Here is an 8461-nt window from a genome sequence, read left to right as displayed (position 1 = left end):
ACGGCCTGTTGGTCGCTATGACGCTCAAAGGCTTGCCCATCAACTACAAGACGTTTTGTACTGTGGTCATGCAAAGAGAAACGCAAATTACATTTTCCGATTCCGTAAATGCGAGGAGAACGAATGGTGCTGCAGTTACAAGTGGCGTTATGGCCGCAACGAACGGCGCCCACAAGCCAGACAAGTTCGTGGGAAAGTGCTTCAAATGTGGACGAAAAGGGCACAAAAGTGTGCACTGTTATTCAAACAAAGTCGTCGGCAAGTGGTGCCAGAGGTGTTGAAATACCTCCACCAATACCAAGGATTGCCGAAAAGGGAGCTGTGAAGCAGCAAAAGTCGCACTTAAACGTAAAGAACAAATATTTAAGAATGACTCTGGTAATCATAGTTTATCTTTACCATTAAGGATGAGGAAAGTAGAGGTGAGATAACTCCAAATTTACTTTTAGATACTGGCGCAACAAGTCATATAATTAATGATAAATCTAAGTTTGTAGATTTTGATAGGAAATTTGACTCTAGCACTCATTTCATCGAGTTAGCGGAGGGGAGTAGGGCAAATGTGGTTTTAGGGAAGGGAAACGCAAAAGTTGAGCTTTTTGACCCAAACGGTATTTTGCAGGATGTGGTCTTAAACAACGCCCTTTACATCCCATCGCACAACCAAAGTATTTTTTCTGTTCCCGCAGCTATCGATAAGGGCGCTAGCATAACTCTAGATAAAGAGTTCAAAGCTTTCAAGACACCAAATGGCACATCGTTCGAAATACAACAACGGGCTTGTTTGTTCTATTTGAATAGTGTTTCTTCCCAAAATAATACCAGCACACTAATCGAGTGGCATAGAATTATGGGGCACTGCATTGATGATTTGCGGAAGCTCTAAAATGTTGTTGAGGATATGAAAATTGTTGATGATCTACAGTGCGAGTTTGGTATCTGCACGCAAGGCAAAATGTGCCAGTCCCGGAACTGCAAACCGGACGAGAAAGCAAAAGAACCTTTAGAATTTGTCCATTGCGATTTGGCTGACCCGATCGATTCGGTAGCTAAGGATTGTTACAAGTACGCACTGTCATTCGCAGACGATTACACAGGTTAAACATAGTGTATTTTCTCAAGCAGAAGAGTGATACCTTGGAAGCAACATAAACATTTTTGTCCGACACCGCACCATTCGGTAAAATCAAACGCCTTCGGAGTGACAACGGATCGGAATTCACGAGTAAAAATTTCAAATCTTTGCTGCGCAAAAATGAAATAAAAGACGAAGTGAGCGTTCGGTATTCCCCGCACCAAAATGGCACGGTAGACAGGGTGTGGCGAAGTCTATTTGACACGGCGCGCTTTTTGTGCTTACGGGCTAGCCCGTGATGCACATTGTCATCGCGGTTGTCTGTCTGAGTGAGAGAGTGAGTGAGCCGATGTGTGAGTGTAAGATCGCGTGCATGAATCTCTAAACTAATGAGGTCTTTATTCAATTTTAACAATTGATGTCCATTTTACAGTTATGTTTGCCGCCTACTTGTTGCATTTTCCTTTCTTAATTTTCCTTATGAAAAGAGAAGTTTTAGAGAATTTACGGCAAGATTTTGACAATCGCCCGATAATTTGATTGGCAAATCTGTTGGGGAAGCCGGTAGGATTTGAGCGGAAAAACAACCTTTGGAGTTAAAATGCCCATAACACCTCTCCAATGATCTTTCATGTTGATATTCCAGTAAAACGTCTGATATTTTCGAATTTCGAAACATTTTGTAAAAGTCTCATCAGTTGTCATCAAAGGCAACTTGCTCTCTGACACTTGCCGACGCGATGTGCATACTTTTGGTCATGTCGAGGTCTTTTATGCCAAAAAATCATAATTATTTGATCATTTGTTTTGTTTTGCTGAAAATGAAAAGATAAATTTCTGATAGGTAGAGGTAAACTTCTCAGGCTGGCATATTGAAAGCTGCCGAGATGCGTAAACAAACTTATTTTGGTAGCTAGTTAGAGTGGGTTTTTGGGCAAGGTAATTTTTTCGTCCTGTAAACAACTTTACATTTTGACATGTGCCAATAGACGAGATATGCATATTTTAGCATGTCGAAATCGAGATGTTTAGTTAATGCCGAAATTTTGCTGAAATTTAAAAATATATTCCTGACGGGTAGAAGTAAACTTCATTTTAGATGAAAATTCTTTGTAGACTGAAAGTTGCTGAAATGGTAAAAGAACCTGAAATTGATAATCTAATTTTGGTAGCTAATTAAAACCAAGATCAACTAACATCAGAAAGGTCACGAAATTACCTTTAAATAAATTTCCGGGGAAAATAGTGTAATTTTCATCCAAGCCAAAAAAATTTCGCGGAAAAATCGAGAGGTAAGATATCATGCAAATGAAGATACCTAAACTTCAAGCCAGGATTCGAGCTAGGATCCGAGCCAGGATTCGAGCTAAGATCCGAGCCAGGATTCCAGCCAGGATTCGAGCTAAGATGAGCTTTCTCCGCTATTTATTCTCGAATCTCTCGGTTAGGTTAGGTCTCGAATCGGTTAGGTTAGGTCTATTTGTGTTGGTTCTAGTCTAGTTAGGTCTAGTTAGGGTTAGGGTAGGTCTCGGTTAGGTTAGGTTAGGCCTCGGTTAGGTCTCGAATCCTGGCTCGCATCCTAGCTCGGATCCTGGCTTTATTCTTAGTTTATCTCGATGCTATCAAGTGACGAGCTCATAATTTGTTATCTCTCTTTGTACATCGCCCGTGCTACATAATTATTTGACAAACGTATTAAACCTTGAGAATTACCAGACTGGGGGAGTGCTGAATGCTCGGATTCCATCGCGACTCTTTGCACACTTTACTGCCTCTCGCTCATTATTTCTTGCACCCATTCTTCCTTCGAAATTACCTCAGTTTTTGTAACTGTTACAGTAGCCAACATGCAGTGTTTATCTGAAAACCTTAATTGCAATGCTCTACGTGCATTCCAAGCATTCATTGTCAACGCCATTACAAAAACATGTCAACAATTACACAGACATTTACCCGTAAGCCGACCTATTTTTATTGCTTGGGGCAATTCTGTCTAAGCAACTCTGGCCCTTCGCGGTCTTAGCTTCGGCATACAGCAGAAATCGATATTTTAATTCCGGATCGGGTAAGACACCTTTTGAGGCGCTAACAGGAAAGCGACCGAACATTGGCAACATGCTCGTATTGGTTCTACATGTTTGGCTTACGTGCAAAACGCGAAGAAATTAGACGCGCGAAGCAAAAGGGAGTTTTTGTGGGTTATGACAGGGAAAGCCCAGCATACTTACTTTATTACCCCGAAGTAAACAAGGTTGAAAGGGTACGATGCGTAAAATTTCTTGAGCAGAGATTTTACCAATCAGAAATGGAAGAAGGGGAACCGTTTATGCCCACCCCAGAACAAAGGGTGCAGCTGAAACGTACAGCTTTCTGGCTCCCTTGCAAGCATAACACCAGTGATTACTGAAATTAACGGCCTACGACAATTATAACCAGGCCGTTGATGGCGACAGCGACGTTATAACGCGCTTATGAAAGTGAAGCGGATTTTAACTCGGCATCCACTGTGTCATCTGTGTCAAACCCGCATGACGAACCCCCAAAGAAAAACGCAAAGGAGGAATCCAGCATGCTCGCTGGTATGGCAAATGTGGTACACAAACCGCAACAAAACGGCGAGGATGTGACGCTTGAATGAGCAGAGTTTGTAAAACAACTGCTTAGCAAAGGTATGAGCAAAGAAACCCGTGATGAGTTGATGAAAAAAATTTCCTACGCCGGGCAACTGCAATCGTTTAGAAGTTGTTCGAGTCAACCCAGAAATATTTAGCAGCGGTAGGAAAAAAGTAAAAACCGAAGATATGTCATGCTACAGAAAGCAAAAATAAAAACCCTGCTAAAAGGGTATTATTTCAGTCACTAGAATTCTAGATGACTTCATGAAAGCCGAAAAAGGTAATAAACCTGCCCCCTCTGCAGCAACTATTATGAAAACCCTTTCTGACAGCATTTCGTTGTTAAGCGGATGCTTCACATGAAATAGATCTCATAAGCAGATCTCTGTTTAGATCAGACATGAAGACTGAATACAGACTGCTGTGCAGTGACAAAAAACCATCTGAGGATGGCCTGTTGTTTGGTACTGAACTTGGCAAGTCAGTTAAGGATTTGTCAGAGGCTGGTAAAGTGACTTCTAAAGTAACATTGAGACAAAAATGATCTCACAGCAGTAGTCACACGTTTCAGGGCGGGTCAGGAACCAGGAGATTATTCCTTTCTCTAGAGCACGGCAGAGGCGCTATTGCCAAGCAGAGAGGCGGGTATCGAAATCCACCACAGAGGAACCAACCTCCTTATCAGCCTCGACGATAGTGACAAAACCAAGAGAGAAACTTGTAAATAATGTTCAGGTGAGCGCTAACTATAGTGACTGGCCAGTGCCAGGAAAGTCTGGTGTGCAATTTGGGAGAATGCTGGTCAGTAACGATACTGTGCAGGCTGGTCAATTAAAGTTTTGCATAAGACAGTGGCAAACAATCACGTCTGACAAAGTAATCCTGGATATTGTAAAGGGTTATAAACTTGATTTTATTACAATGCCAACTCAGGCTTTCCCACCCTAACAATCAAAATTTGAGAAACATGAGAAAATGGCATTAAATACTCTCTTGAAAGGACTTATTCAGTAAGGGGTGATTGTAAAATGTTTTCATGAAGATGGAGAGTCCATATCACCAGTTTTTCTACGACCTAAGAAAAATGTAAATATCGCATTATATTGAATTTCAAAAAGTTAAACAAGCATATTGCCCACATCCATTTTAAGATAGACACCCTTCAATCATTCAATCAAAACTGCTATATGGGCTCACTTGACTTGTCAGATGCATATTATTCTATTTCCATCAGTCCAGAATCGCAGAAATATTTGAAATTTAGAGTTGGGCCCCAATTAAACAAATTTATTACATTGCCCAATGGTTTGAGTTTTGCACCAAAAATCTCTCCTAAACTCATGAAACCAGTGTACTCCACATTGCGAACCAGAGGCCACATTTCAAGTGGTTATCTCGATGACAGTTTCTTACTTGGTGATACCCCTGATCAATGCAAGGCGAATATAAACGATACCTTCACTCCTTTTGATGACCTGGGCTTTAATGTGTCAAGGGAAAAATCAATCACCCACCCAACCCAGGTCATAGAACATCTAGGGTTGGTACTGAACTCTATTAACATGACATTGATTCTCCCAAAGGAAAAAATTGATACAATTATTCAGTTGGGAAGTGATATTTTGGAAAGCAAGGCTTGTTCAATCAGAGAAGCTGCCAAATTAATTGGCACGCTCGTGTCTTGTTCTCCGGATGTAGAATATGGCCCATTGTTCTACAAACAGCTTGAACTTGAAAAAATGCTGCCTTTAAAAAACGCCGAGGGTCTTTTGAAGCTCAAATGCAGTTTTCAGAGCTGTCTAGGTCAGACAACAAAAAGCTGGCAAAACATAAAGCCAATTTCTGACGGTAATCCTGATTTTACCATCACCACCGATCCGATGCCCCATTGCAAAGAATGGGGTGCATGCTGGGATGGTATGGCACCCCCCGGTGGCAGATGGCTTGCTTAAGAAATTGCTGAATGTGAACATATTAACTGCCTTGAACTAAAAGCCGCTAAATTAGGGCTCCTGCCCCTCTGCGAGAAAGAAGAGCATGTCCACTTTCATTTACATTCAGATAATGTTACACCTGTTACAGTGACATTCATTAACAATATGGGTGGTACACATTCTACAACAGTAACAAGGTTGCAAGGAGACATTTGGCTGTGGTGTATTGCAAAGAAGATTTGGCAAAGTGCTACGCACATTCCTGGGATTCAAAATGAAACTTCAGACAGACTTCGTCGAAAATATCAGGATAGAACTGAATGGCAGCTACAACCAAGTGTTTTTAACGAAGAAATGGGGAAGACCTGAGATAGATGTATTTGCATCAAGGAATAATTGTCAAATTAAGCCCCTATGCAACTGATGCAATGTGTTTGAGCTGGAGAGATAAATATGTCTATTTTTTCCCTCCTTTCACCATGCTTTCCAGCGTTCTTCAAAAGTTGCAGGACGTTCAGGCCAGAGCCTTAGTTATAGCCCCACTGTGGAGAACGCAAGTTTGGTCTGCACAGATGTGTCAAATGTTAATCAGCCAGCCATTACCTCTACCGAAGGAGGCCTCCCTTCTCCAGTTACCACACGACAGGACCAAACTGCACCCTCTGCGACCCAAACTTCAACGGATGGCATGTCCCTTGTCAGGACGAGACTCAGACAACTAAACATTTCAGGGAGAGCTTGGGACATCATCATGGAATCATGGAGGACTGGCACCACCATACAGAACAGAGTGTATTTGGATAAGTGGAAGAACAACACATGTAAATCCCATTCATCCAACTGTAGCCAATGTTATTATTTTTTTGACACACTTTTATGATACTGGAAACAGCTATTCAGCCATTAACACTGCCAGATCTGCATTATCTGCAGCAGTAGACATTGCGGATAGCCCTTGAACAGTGGGTAAACACCCCCTAATAAAGAGATTTGCCAAAGCAGCTTTCCAGTCCTGGCCACCACTTCCGAGATATCAGTCAGTATGGGACGTATCCAAAGTTCTGGACCTCCTTAAAACTTGGACCCCTGCAAAGACTCTGAACTTGAAATACACCTTATTCTAAAATGGCCGCCATTTTAGTATTCTTTTGTTCTATGCAAATTGGCCCTTATGACCTCGCTTTCAAACGTAAAATTCAAAAGAATATTTAACCTTGAACGAGGCCATAAGGGCCAATTTGCATGGAAACAAAAGAATACTAAAATGGCGACCATTTTGGAATAAGGTGTTGACTCTTAAGTTAGTTATGTTGTGTATGTCGGTTACTGGCCAAAGGTGTCAATCAGTTCATTTAATGGACATCTGCAACAGATGTCTAAAGGGAAGTCCTCATACAAGTTTCATGTTGACAAATTAGTAAAGCAGTCTGGACCAGGGAAACCACAACCAGTGCTTATTTTGCCTTCATATCCTGTTGATGAACGCTTGTGTGTAACGACATACTTCAAAAGGAGTATTTGATAAGAACAGAACCAGTTCGTAGCGCTGAACACACCAGATTATTTCTTAGTTATAGTAAGTTATAGTAAGCCACACCAGCCAGTTTCCCAAAGCACGATTTGATGATGAAATCAGGTATAGACACTGTACACTTCAAGCCACGCAGTACACGTGCAGCCTCTACTTCAGCTGCTTTTAGGAAAGGTGTACCTCTAGAAACTATAATGGCTGCTGCAGGATGGTCCGCAGAATGTACTTTTTGCTACTTACTACAAGAAAGATGTAACCGAGGACAATAACTATGGACAATCCATTGTGAATTGCTCTGTTTAATTTCTACTTTTAGATGCCATTGTTAAGCTACAATAAACCTATTGTTGTGTTGTACAGTAGCTTGTTGTTCATTACTGTGACTTGCTATGGCCCGTGTGCTTTGGAGTCTCACGGGATCTCGAATATGCAAATGAGGAGATTAAAATTAAGGTAAAGTTGGATTGGAATTCCGCCCTAAATACGGGGTTCCCTACCCAGAGGGGTTTATGAACATACATGGGCCACTGTCTTTAAACCACGCATGCGCTTTCTCACGTGCATCAATGAGGAGATTTGAATTCCAATCAAACTTCACCTTACAGGCAAGGTAAAGGCTTGTTTAATTTTTAAAGTGGTACTATGATCAAAAAATCATTTCCATTTTTTTTTCTGATTTTGAAAGCGTGTTTGCTTAACACCTAACTGGCAAAATTTTGAGCTTTGAGTTTTATCCAAAGGCTCTTTATTTTGAGTGTAAGTTTTGGATTTCATGGTCCGCCATTACTCACGTTCAAAACTGGCCGATTGGACCTCAGAGGATTGGATCTAAAGAAAATGACGTCATTTACTAACTAGCTTAAAATTTCAGCGTGTAAACGCAATTTATTATATATGCAAAACACGGGTTGAAAAGTCTGAAAGCCCGAAACTCCCGTGCTGCATGTTAATTAGGCCGCGTACACACGCATTGCATTCTTAAACTAGTGAGTATTTGACGTCATTTTCTCCTCGACCCAGCTCTCTCAAGATTTTGAAATTAGTAATGGCGGACCAATAAATAAGAAAATTCCAGCTAAAATAAACAGGTGTCTTTTTAAAATCAGAACTTAAAACTTGGGTGAGTTAGTGTTTAGTGAACATAGTTTTGAAATCCAAAGGAAAAACAAAATTTTTTTTTTGGTCGTAGTACCACTTTAAGTTATTGTTACTTGAATAAATTACATACTTCAACTTGCATTTATTAGGTTCTGCTTACGGCGTAGCCAGCTACGCAGAACTTTTTTCGAGTGGCCGGGTATTCTCT

At 41.0% G+C, this 8461-nt stretch overlaps 1 pseudogene; it reads left to right on the top strand.

Moving 5' to 3' along the window:
- The first annotated feature begins 4002 nt into the window (after positions 1-4002).
- On the top strand, positions 4003-7494 carry LOC138046163 (uncharacterized; annotated as a pseudogene).
- The last annotated feature ends 967 nt before the right edge of the window (positions 7495-8461 follow it).

This window comes from Montipora capricornis, chromosome 4 (assembly GCF_036669925.1).
Source record: "Montipora capricornis isolate CH-2021 chromosome 4, ASM3666992v2, whole genome shotgun sequence".
Lineage (NCBI taxonomy): Eukaryota > Metazoa > Cnidaria > Anthozoa > Scleractinia > Acroporidae > Montipora > Montipora capricornis.
The sequence above is the reverse complement of the archived record's forward strand: the minus strand, read 5'-3'. Positions and strand labels throughout refer to the sequence as shown.